Here is a 12,037-nt window from a genome sequence, read left to right on the forward strand (position 1 = left end):
TTCCAGAACATTTTTATCACCCCCAAAAAGGAGTTCCTGTACCTATTAAGCAGTCATTCTTCATTCCTGTGTCCCCCTAGCTCCTGGCAATCACTAATCTGCTTTCTGTCTCTAAGGATTTGCCTAGTCTGGATATTTCATATAAGTAGAATCATAAAATGCAGTGTCTTTTGTGTCTGGCTTCTTTCACTTAGTGTAATTTTTTTTGAGGTTCATTCACATTGTAACATGTATCAGTACTTCGTTCTTTTTTGCGACTAAGTAATATTCCATTACATGGTTTTACCACATTTTGTTTATCCACTCATCAACTGATGGACGTGTGGGTTGTTTTCACCTGTTGGCTATGGTGAATAGTGCTGCTATGAAGATTTATGTACATGTTTTTTGTTTGAACACCTGTTTTCAATTCTTGTGGGTATATACCCAGGAGTAGAATTGTTGGGTCATACGGTAATTCTATATTTAATTTATGGAGGAACCACCAAACTGTTTTCCATAGCAACTGCACCATTTTACATTTATATTTATATTACCATTTACATTACATGAGGGTTCCAATTTCTCCACATTCTTGCCAACATTTGTTACTTTCCGTTTTTTTTAGTATAGCCATCCTAGTGGGTGTGAGTGGTAGATATATTTTGAGGTATATGCTCAGCTTAAATGATTTCTATCTATAAACGCTTATTGCCATCTGTAGAGGGTGGCTTTCAACAGCTGCTTATGACTAATGGGACCCTGACTTCTGGTCATAGTTGATTGGATCAGGGATGGATTCTTGAGCCAGTTTGAGCCAGAAGAGCTCCTTCAATGGGAGTTTGTGTTTGAGAGAGAGGAATGGGGAGAGAGAGAGTTGGTTCATATGAACTTAGGAGCTGTGGGTATCTGTCTTTGATCCCACATGTGGACAGAGCAGAAGAGGGAACTCTCCAGAAAAAAGATGGGCAAAACACGCAGAAAGAGAAATGAAAGATGGAGAGAACACATTTCCTCTGAGTTTCTGAAGGTCTGCAAGTTCCCAGTTCTAGTCCTTCCGTAAGCCAGATGTGATTCTTGCCCTTAGGGCCTATAAGTCACCCTTTCTATTGTGGATAAGCCAATGCCAGTGAATTTCTATTTCTTGCAAACAATAGCATCCAGGGCAACAACCACTCACTGGCTCTCTCACAATCTACTTGGCCTAAGAAGGGACCTCAAATTGTAGGCTAAAGTAGCTGTAAGGCTACTTCCATTTTTGTGTGTGTCTCAAAAATCATTTCTTGTGACCTCAATGACCTTACCCCTGCCCCCAACCCAGTGTAAATTTGGAGGCAAATCCAGTGTATTAATATCATCAAATATTCATTAGGTATCCTCAAGGGCAGGGTGTCCAGCACTTTGCTACCACCTTGATGTGTCTTTTGGCATCTGTTCTAGATTTTTTCCCCTAATGGCAGAACTCTTCCTTTCAGCTCTTCAAGTGTCATGTTTTCTTGTTTAAGTTATCGCTGTAACTTTTCCCACTCTTACAGACTTTTTCAAGGGCAGAAAGGCAACATGGTGTGGAGGAAAGGACATGCAACTGGGAGTTTTGAAGAACGAAATCCTAGACCTACTCTTGCCGCAAGCTTTGCTCTGTAATGCTGAGTCAATCATGAGACTCTCCTGATCTGTTTTCCCATCTGTGGAAGTGGGAGAGAAAAATAATACTTTCTCTGCCTACTTCGCAGAGATGCAAGCTAAAATTAGGTCATGGATGTGAACATTTTATGAGGCAAAAATATATAAATTGCTGCATCCATAATGGTAATGAACTCCCATTATTTCTATCCCACTTCCAGACACCAAGTTCAAGGTCCTCACTCAATAATTACTTGAATTTAACTCTAGCTGCTTATTTCCTTCTTAAAATGTGGCTTTGTGGGGTGCCTGGGTGGCTTAGTTGGTTAAGTGTCCGATTCTTGATTTCAGCTCAGGTCATGATCTCAAGGTTGTAAGATCAAGCCCAAGTGGGCATGGAGCCTGCTTAAGATTCTCTCTCTCTCTCTCTGTCCCTCCCCACTAAAAAAGTGGCTTTGTATCTTCATTCATTTCTCTTGAACACTGATAAACGCTTTTTTAAAATTACAAATAGGGCGCCCAGTGGTGCAGTTGGTTAAGCGTCCAACTCTTGGTTTCAGCTTAGGTTGTCATCTCAGGGTCCTGAGATCAAGCCCTGCATCCAGCTCCATGCTGAGCACAAGTCTGGAGTCTGCTTGTCCTTCTGCAACCCCACTGCTAGTGCTCTCTCTCTCTAAAATAATAAATCTTTTTATGGGGCACCTGGGTGGCTCAGTCGTCAAGTATCTGCCTTCGGCTCAGGTCATGATCCAGGGTCCTGGGATCGAGCCCCACATCGGGCTCCCTGCTCGTTGGGAAGCCTGCTTCTCCCTCTCCCCCTCCTCCTGCTTGTATTCCCTCTCTCACTGTCTCTCTCTCTCTCTGTCAAATAAAATCTTTAAAAAAATAAAATAAAATAATAAATCTTTTAAAAAATTTACAAATAAAGGAAACATGAGACATGCATCTTGTTCTGTTTTAAGGCAGGCTAATTGCTTGCCATTTCTTAATGACTATATTTGTTTTCCTTTAACCTAACATGCCACTGCCTAACGTGTCTCCACCATGCATACTGCTCATTACACAGTGGTTCCCAAACTTGTCTGTACTTTGGAATCAATGAGGAGCACTGAAAATTACTAATGCCTGTGTTCCACCTTAATTGGTGTATATATGTATACACACATATACCTTAATTGATACAATTGGTCTGCTGTATGGAGCCTGGGGCTTTGGAAGTTTTAAAAAGATCTCTAAATGATTCAAATGTGTAGCCAAGTTTGGGGTCCACTGCCTTTAGGGTTTTTCTTTTACTAAAAAAAAAAATCCAATTCTAGTCATTTGGGGATTAATTCCTAGTTGGGCTCTCACCTGAAACGTTTCCTTTATAAATTGCTATAGGAAACAACAGGGGATTAATCCTAAATCCATCTCTTCTTCCTACTGTGATTGCCTAGAACTTCATCAGGTTAATTGAAATCCCTTCTGATAAGTGCAGTGAAACCATTAATGGAGGCTTCACTTATCCACATACACATTTCCTGTTCTGCTGTGGTTTCCTCCAATAATTTAGTTATAATTTGCATGATACCTTCCACCTCTTCCCCCGGCCCCCAATTCAAATTGCCTTTCACTGTCCCTCAGTGGCTGGCTGGGTCTGTCTACCTGCTGTCTTCACTTCTGGATGGACAAAATTTCCCTCTTTCCGGTTACATTATCTCCATCTTCTGGATCTAGCCAGCCAGCTTGGTGAGTTTGTTTCCTGGGTTGCTTGGGCTATAACTTAGACAGAGATATTTCACAATTTGGAGCCAGACTTGATAAAGCAATTATGCATTTCTATGTTTATCTAATTCTGCTTGACTGGAACCAGATTGAATCTGCTGAGTCTGGAATATAAGCAAACTCTACTAGAGACCCTCTGATGGTGCTGGCTGACACCACATCAGCTTTTGTAAGGAGCTAGAGCAGATTCAAACCTGAACACAAATTTCCTTAGGCCTTTTGGGCCACTCCCTGACCCAACATGGATCTGAATTCTAAAAAAGCTATGATTGCTGTTTCACCAGGGCATTGTCCTCACTCGGGAAGAGTCACTGTCTTTTACCTGCCTTGGCCCTCAGGATTTTTAACACCATCACCATCTGATTCCAGTCTGTGGGGATGACAGAAGAATGAACACTGTCAGTCAAACAAGCATTACTGAGTCCTGATCTGTTTTAGTCCATGTGGTACCATAGCCTGTGATGGTCTTCATTTCCCTCTCTTCTTCTTGTGGTTCACTACCTCCCCAGCTGGCTAGAGCCAGAGTGTCATTCCCAACCAAGGGTTAGAGTTCAGACTCACCCATGTCATCTATGGAGAGCCAAAAATCTCTCCCTCTCTCTCTCACGTTTAAGAACTTCTTAATTATTTTAGTTGTTTAAATTCTTTTATTCTCTGTCTTTCTGAAGAAAGCAATTTTTACATTAAAATATAATTTGAGGTATTTCAAAGAAACTTACCATAATTTTCAATGACTGAAACGTAATGGCATTTCCCCACCTTACTGCTTCAGGAACCCAAGAGAAGTCCAAAAAGGTGTGTGATGCCTGAAGCCATAGTTGCTTCTCTAGATTAAGGCCAACAAGGGTGACTTTACTTATGTATTATTAATGGAGTATCACTCTTAATAATAACTGACTATTGAGCATTCACCCTGTGCTAGATACTATGCTAAGTCCTTTCCATAATTTATTTAAATTACTCCTTGTCCCACCCTATGAATTATCTCCATTTCACGTCTGAGAATATAGAAACTTAGGGAACTTGAAGCTTACACAGCTAGTAGAGGTGGGATCAGAACTTGAATCTATTCTAATCAGTGCAGAGTCCCTGCTCTTAACCTCCAGAGTCTTCCGAGGTGATCTCCTTTTATGGAAATGTGCTTACATCCCAGGAACACAGCTGTCTCTGATTTTAAAAACTAAGGCCTATATGACTATTGGGGTTATAAATACAAGGGATCAATAGTTTAACACACATGATAGTTACTTGAAAAATAATTATCAATAGGTTGACTGACAAACAGCATTTTATTCATCCAGATTCTGGAAAGTGTTCTGGATGGTATTAGGAAAGGATGGGAGAGGAGCCGATTTGGCCTCCTGGGGGAGGTCTGTGCAGATGGCTTCTTCAGCCATGCCTGTGTCCAGTCATTGCTCCTTCCAAATCTACTCTAAAAAGCTCCTTATTTCAAGACCTAATATAAAAGTGATGGAGTTGGCTGACGAGGCGGAGGGCTTTGAAGGGACTTTTGAAGGAAAAGACAACAATTTCAGAAAATGAATCCTGTGGTTTAGAAAGAAATCAGCTGAACTTATGATCATTCTGTTCTGTTCTATTTTTTTAAAAAAAAAAGAAAGGAGAGAAGAGAAAAAAAAAATGTGTTCTCATCACAAAGAAAACAATTTCCTTAGGCCTGGAGAATTATAGTCTCTCCATGAAGACTTCAACCTTCTGAGATACCTAGATTTTTAGAGCCAAAAGGGACCTTTAAAGATAATAGCTTTTTCATCTGAGTCCTGAATTTCACGGAAAGGAAACTGAGGCCCGAGACACTGAGGCACACAACTGGTTAGTAAAAGCTCTCAGTTTTCCTCCATTCTCTATCCCATGTCTTCTTTTTTACTTTTGTTTTTTGAATGACAGGATATTCAAAGGCCAATGAGAGAGAAAAAACAAGATAATTTCTGCCTCTTTAAGAAAGGTCAGAAGAGCTCCAAAACTTCTAGAAAGAAGCGAGCCAATTATTTAATCTAATTTCAGGAATAGTCTTGATCTTATTAGCTTAGGGACTGAATAAGGAGGCAGAGGCCCCACAAAACAAGATTTATTACTGCTTTCCATGAAAGCAGAGGGAAAATGAAAATTGGCTTAATGGGGATTTGGGCCTATAATGTAATTCTTGTCTCAGCTTAGAGAAACAATCCACAGACAAAAGGTCAATGGATCCTAGTAGTGATCTCCTGAGCTAGTGAAGAAAGGGGTCACCTGCCATTTCTCCAGAGGCCCCTAGGATTAGAAGTTGCCTTTGCGGTAGGGAAGCCTAAAAAAGAAGAAATCCATTGAACTCATATTGGCCTGGAAAGTGTGTTTAAAGTGCCACTGCTTCATCAAACCAGTGAAGCAATGAATAAGATTTTCTTAGAGGGAAAATCTCTAGCAAAGATGTGGCCAGTGATACTAACATTAGCTCCTAGGGGAAGAATCAGGAGGTGAAAATGCAGAAAAGGAAGGGAGGTGGGGGAAGTATCAATTCAATAAGCATTTATTGAATGCTAACTATGTAGTGGACACCAAGAGATAAATCAAACCTTCTCTGTTCCTGGAAATGCTTGCAGATGAGTAGGAATTAGCAACCACAGAGGAACTTTTCCCAGGATTCAGACACCAATATGCAAAACTGTCCAGCATCCCACAATTCATTTCCATTCTGAGACTCTTGTTCTGTCACAATTATTAGGCAATACAGCTCACTCCTGGGGGTTACAAAACTCCCCAACTAATTAGCAGCTCACAGATGTTACCCTAGCAGCTGGGTGCTGGATGAGGCACACGTACCCAGTCAAAGTCGGAGGATGCTTAAAAGAAGAAACAGAAATTCAGAGTCAACTGAAGCACCCAGTTCCCTTCCCCAGATGTCATCAGTGCAAATACCCAGCAGAGCCTGCCCTAGTCCAGTTCAGAAATTCAGCTCTCAAAGGACACTTTACTCTATCAAGTCTTTAGTTATTGTGGAAAGGGACTGCTTGCTTGTGCTTAAAAAAAAAAAAAAAAAAAAAAAGCATTATCCATCATGGGATCTGATCCAGGCCAATGCCAGTTGGATCAATCAACCTTTAAAAAATCTTTTTAGGATAAATATTCAGCTACAGTCATGAATTAAAGATGTGAGGCAGAGAAAAATAGTACACAGCTTACAGTGGTTAACACTGGGTTTAAAACCAAAGTGTGATGCTACATTAATCTTCTAGTTGAGGCCTCATATGAATTGAGTAAAATAGGTTTTAACCATCTCTGTTCTGATAAACATTAAGGATTCTTGAACTTTATGGAAACTAAGAAGGGCAATGATTTCCATAGGACAAGGGGAGGCAGGTCATGGCTAAATCAACCTCCAAACAACAGAATTTTCCACCACAGCTGTATATCTGGTTGCTAAACATTAAATAAGTGCTTTACTGGCCAATTTTACTCATCTTCCTACAGATATATTTCCAAGTCATGAATCCTTGTGCATATACAGAATAGTAGATGAGGTAAGTGGTGGTATCCATAGCCACTAGGGTAACTCCATGAATCCCTAAGTGAATTGCCCATTGTTTCTCTGTATTTTTACAAGTCGAGTTATACCAAAGATTTTAGGAAGCAGTGGGACTGGCCTCATGTGTTACACAGGGCCCCTCGCTCAGAAGGGCTCCATATTTGGGGTTTGATGCATCTGCCATCTTGAAACTGTTAGTAATTGAATTTTGAATTTGTGTTCTGTAAGTGAAGTCTAATGGAACAATGGAGCATGTGCCCAGGGGCTTAGAGCCTTGACTCTCCTACAGTCCTGTCTTCCTACACCTTCCCGCCTTTTTGGGGTGGATTCTTGATCATCTGTTCCCTGTCCCCTAGTGACCTGAGTCTCACCTGGCCTCCCCTTTCCCACCCCTGCCTCGTGATTGCTGCCACCCTCCACCTGGGTTGGTGACGACTTCACATCAGTGGGGGGAGGCCTGTGTGTCACTATTGCCCTCTATTCATGGCATGGATCTGGGGACAGGTGTGAGGAGGGTCAGGTTGGGTGTGCATTCCAGGGCATCTCATGGTAGGGCAAGGGGGTAGTAATTCCTGCTCCTGGCTGGCAAGTGCCACAGTGAAATTTGATCAGCAACTTAGGAGCATCCTCTGATCCAGGTACTGAGTACAGCCAGCATGAAGGTTATAATCTCTCACGGAGTCACGTATTGACCATGGGTTGGTGTAGAGGGCCTATGGTAAGGGGAAGATTAATTTCTTTCCACTCCCAGCTGGGGTCCTATATTTTCATTTTGCAATAGACCCTGTTGCCAAATGGTCAACTTCAAAGACTATGGGGGTAGGGAGAAGCCTACTTCTCAGTCAATATAGTTTTTATTTGGCATTTAGCTTGATACAAAACCTGTTGGTAGATACATTACAAGAAGAAAAAAATAAGGCGCACCTGGGTGGCTCAGTTGGTTAAGCAGGGAGCCTGCTTCTCCCTCTCCATCTGCCCTTCTCCCCTGCTCATGCTCTCTCTCTCCCTCTCAAATAAATAAATAAATAAAATCTTTAATAAAAAAAAAGAAGAAAGAAATAAGTTCCTGCCCTCAAGGGGCTTATTATCTAGTTGGAAGTTGATGAAATAGATAAAATAACTAGGTTTCATAAAGGATGTGGAATTGGAGAGGAGTCCTGAAAGTGGCATTCAGGTCTGGAGAGGAGGGAAGAGGATACTTGGTAAAAGTGCTCCAAAATGGGGACACGTGGGTGGCTCAGTCGGTTAAGCGGCTGCCTTCGGCTCAGGTCATGATCGCAGGGTCCTGGGATCGAGTCCCGCATCGGGCTCCCTGCTCAGCCGGGAGCCTGCTTCTCCTTCTGCCTGCCACTCCCCCTGCTTGTGCGCGCTCTCTCTCTCCCTCTGACAAATAAATAAATAAAAATCTTAAAAAAAAAAAAAGTGCTCCAAAATGTAGGGAGGGAAGTGCAACCTTACAATGGACCGTGACTTGATGATCCTTGTATATTTTTGGTTCTAGGCCACTCAGTCACAGTGTTCTTGGGGGAGCACCGTCCTGGTACAAGGGAAGATGTGGGAATAGGCATGGTTGATGTGGACGATGGAGGAGAGAATTGCAGAGCAAAGAAGAGCAAATGGGTTCAAGCCTCCCAGCTGTGTACACTGAGGTACACACAGTGGCTGCTACTATTTAACATGGCAGACCACTCAAACTTCTTCCTAGACGAGCAAAGGCAGAACAAAGGGAACTGACCTTATGTTTAAGCAAATGACAGAATGAAGTCAGGTTTCACAGTGAGCTCCGTTATGACGAAAAAGCAAATATTCTCTGGTGAAGGTTGACTTAATTAGCCATCTTAATAATTCATGAATCTTTAAAATGTTTGCCAGGAGATTCAGAGCTCAGATTCTGCTTCTGGTATTTAGTTCTGGGTTTTCTCTATCACAAATTGTGCTGCCTTATGGAGCAGTGGCAGGAGCAAGCCTGGGAATGAGCAGTTTGGTTTGGCTAGACTGTGCACAGTTCTTAACCTTACCCTTGTGGGACTTAGAACTTGTTTGAGAATCTGGTGAAAGTTCTAGACCTTTGGCCTAGGAAAATGTATGTAAATTCAGGGTCTTCCAGACTCCCCAAGGTCCTCCCTTGAACTCCAGCTTAAGAATCCACAGTTTAGATGATCTCTAAGAACTCTAACATTCTTTTTAACTTATCCACAAGCTAGCCTGTCGATATGTCACCTGAAAATGTTGTGACTCTTTGAGCTTGCAGGCAAGCAGTCTCATGTGGATGTTTGCAAAGTGAGAAATGCATAATGCAACATTTGTTCATTAGGCTGCAGCAGTGCTAATGCAGAAAAGAGGACTGAATGAATCAAAAGCCAATGAGTCAGCTCCCTCCCCGCCATCTGCCAGCAAAGCAGCCTGCTGAAGCTGAGGGGTTGAGCTGGGAGTCAGACAGCCTGGGGCCCTCGAATCCTGGCCCAGGTACTTTCTGGCTATGACTTGGGGGACCGACTTAACCTCTCTTAGCCTCAGTTTCTTCATTTGTAAAATGGGGCCAATAAGATGTATCCTATATCCCATGTTCTGAGGAAGCACTGAGCCAACCTTTGTTAATTAGGTATAGGTCCTGGGCCACAGTCATGCTTAGTAAAGGTAGTTCATTCTCCTGGTCCCACCCACAAGGAGGAGGAGTGCTGTGAATTTAACGCTGTGGGAGGGGACAGACTAAGGTGTGGCTGGGAGCTCTCTCTATGAACTCTGTGGATATGTGGTCCCTCTCCCCATCCCTTGGTCCCGATAAGACTCCCCCAAAGGCATGTGGGCTGGGTTCAGCTCAGGAGGCTGGGGAGGGACCCTGTGTAGCCGCGTAGGTCTGGAGCAGCTCCCTGTCTTCTCCCCTCTGCCGCTGCTCAGGAGTGTGGAGGCCGCAGGAAATGATGGGGGAGATCCTGGGCTTTTTTGGGCTGCAGGCCTGACTACAGCAGAGAAGAGAAAGAGGCGGGTGGGGGAGGCACTCTCGCTTCTGAGCAGGCCGTCTGTGTGTTATTGAAGGGCCCTCAGTGAAGCTGGGGCTGGTCCTGGGGGACATGCGAAGCTGGACAAGACACAGCTCCCGCTCTCAAAGACTGCACAACTTTGACCCAAAATAAGACAAGTCCCAGGAAGGAGAGTGGAAGGGCTGCATTTCTGGATGCAGAACATTCTGTCCAATATGGGGTCTGGAAGGGAGGGGGTTATGAGGGCAGGATGGTGGCAAGAACATTTGGGCAGTGCCAGGCACCTGGTGTACACTAGGTCTCACTCTCACATCACCCTCCAGGGTACATGCTCTACTCCTTTCCCGCGTGACAAGGAAACCGAAGCTCGGAGAGGTAGTGCTTCACTGACGCGACAGCTGTGACGTGGTGCCAGGACATTCGAATCAGGTCTGCTGCCTCTGAAATCCTTTCTCCCCGTTCCCCATCCAGGCCAGCTAGGTGAAATGGGAAGCCTCCTTGGTCCTCGCTCTGAGGCCTGTGACACCATTACCAGCTGCGTACAATGCTATGCGCAGAATCCAGGCTCGGTAAATATTTGCCCCTTAAACGGGAAGGCGAGAATGCTGTAGGCAACTCTAGGCAGTTCACGTGTACTGTTTACCTTTCTTCCCACATTCTCCCATGAGGGATCATCAGCCCTCCCTTCCCTCAACTGAAAACAAAGGCAGAGTGGAATGAGTGAAGGGCCTGGATTACACAGAGCCTGTCCTAGAGACCGACAGTGGATCAGCGAAAAGTAGGTCTGCCGCGGGCAGCAGCAGGGAAGCTTCGGCCCAGCTTGGGCCTCTGCCGAGGAGGAACCCTGTCATCCTAGGGAATTTTCTGAGCAGAGTCTCCTGACCTGATTTGTAACTAGTGATGTGACTGCATTACCTAAAGCCGGGTGTCAAGCAGAGAGCAAAAGGAGACCACCTCTCCACTCATTTCCAGCCACTGATTCGATGATGTTGATAAACTGTGATTTGTAAATGGAAAGGGCTCTGTCACCATGATTTTTCAATAAAATTCTAGCACAGCTCTTTATTTCCTGACCAAGGCCCTAGGGATCTGTTTTAACATGCTGGATATGACCTAATCCCTAGAGTCGGCTTTTTACTTCATTGCCATTTTAAGGATATCAGAGCATTATGACTAGAATTTACCTTAAATAATAGATTTTTAGATGGTAAGAGCCTATATTATTACTTATACTTAGTAAAGTCCCTTTGGATAGTAAGAACCAACATAATATTCATTTTTCTTGCTGTCACTTGACAATATGAATTGGTTTTGTGTAAGAACCAGGAGCTCATTGGATTGAATTTAGAAAATTGGAAAAACAAATTTGACTTCAGTGGGTTTGAATGATTACAATGTAATAAACGTATAAAGGCTAGGAAGTTAATTTATCATCGCTTTCAGTTTTATTTATTTGAAACTCCTTCATGGTTGGTATAAACAGGCTTTATTAAAGATTATGAATTCAATTTCCAAATGAGTTGTAAATGGCTTTCTATAGAGAGATTACTTGATTTGTTGTTTTCCTGAATAAAACATGTTTTTACCCAGTGGGGTTCTATGGCCCACGTATTAATATTGGAACATCCTTCTGTTGAGCTTGGCATCTATGATGTGCAACATTTGATTTGTTCTCTGATCTATTTGTCTTCACTTTCTTTAATAAACACTGAGACCAAATACATAACCTCTTATGACCTGCACTTCAATGAATCATAAGAGAACGTCTGTCTGTGCGGCAGTTTATCATTTGAATGATAATTCTGGTTCCCTTTAAAAATGTTAAAGGGTCTGCTCTCAAAATAGACTGCTGTGAAAGACATGAGGGATGCTGTGGGTCACTGATGGGGAATCATAATCGACCTTAGCTTTTGTTGCATGGTAACAGACTCTCTCTGGTTATTAGATCACTGCATACTGCAGAACTATCAACACATTGCCTTCAAAGGGGAACACTTTGTATTTATAATTTAGAAAACTAGATATAGCAGACCCTTGTAGAAAGGCAGCCTGTCAATAGAGTTGGAGCCTCTGTGGAGATGGCCCTCCAGAGGCTGCCATATATTGTAAAAGCCTGTTCAATTTCAATCCTTTCACAAAAGGACTGTGACTTTTATAGCCCAGTGCCTAT

The sequence above is a fragment of the Callorhinus ursinus genome, unplaced genomic scaffold, assembly GCF_003265705.2.
Source record: "Callorhinus ursinus isolate GAN/ISIS: 27379988/994484 unplaced genomic scaffold, GSC_fseal_2.0 scaffold10, whole genome shotgun sequence".
Classification (NCBI taxonomy): Eukaryota; Metazoa; Chordata; class Mammalia; order Carnivora; family Otariidae; genus Callorhinus; species Callorhinus ursinus.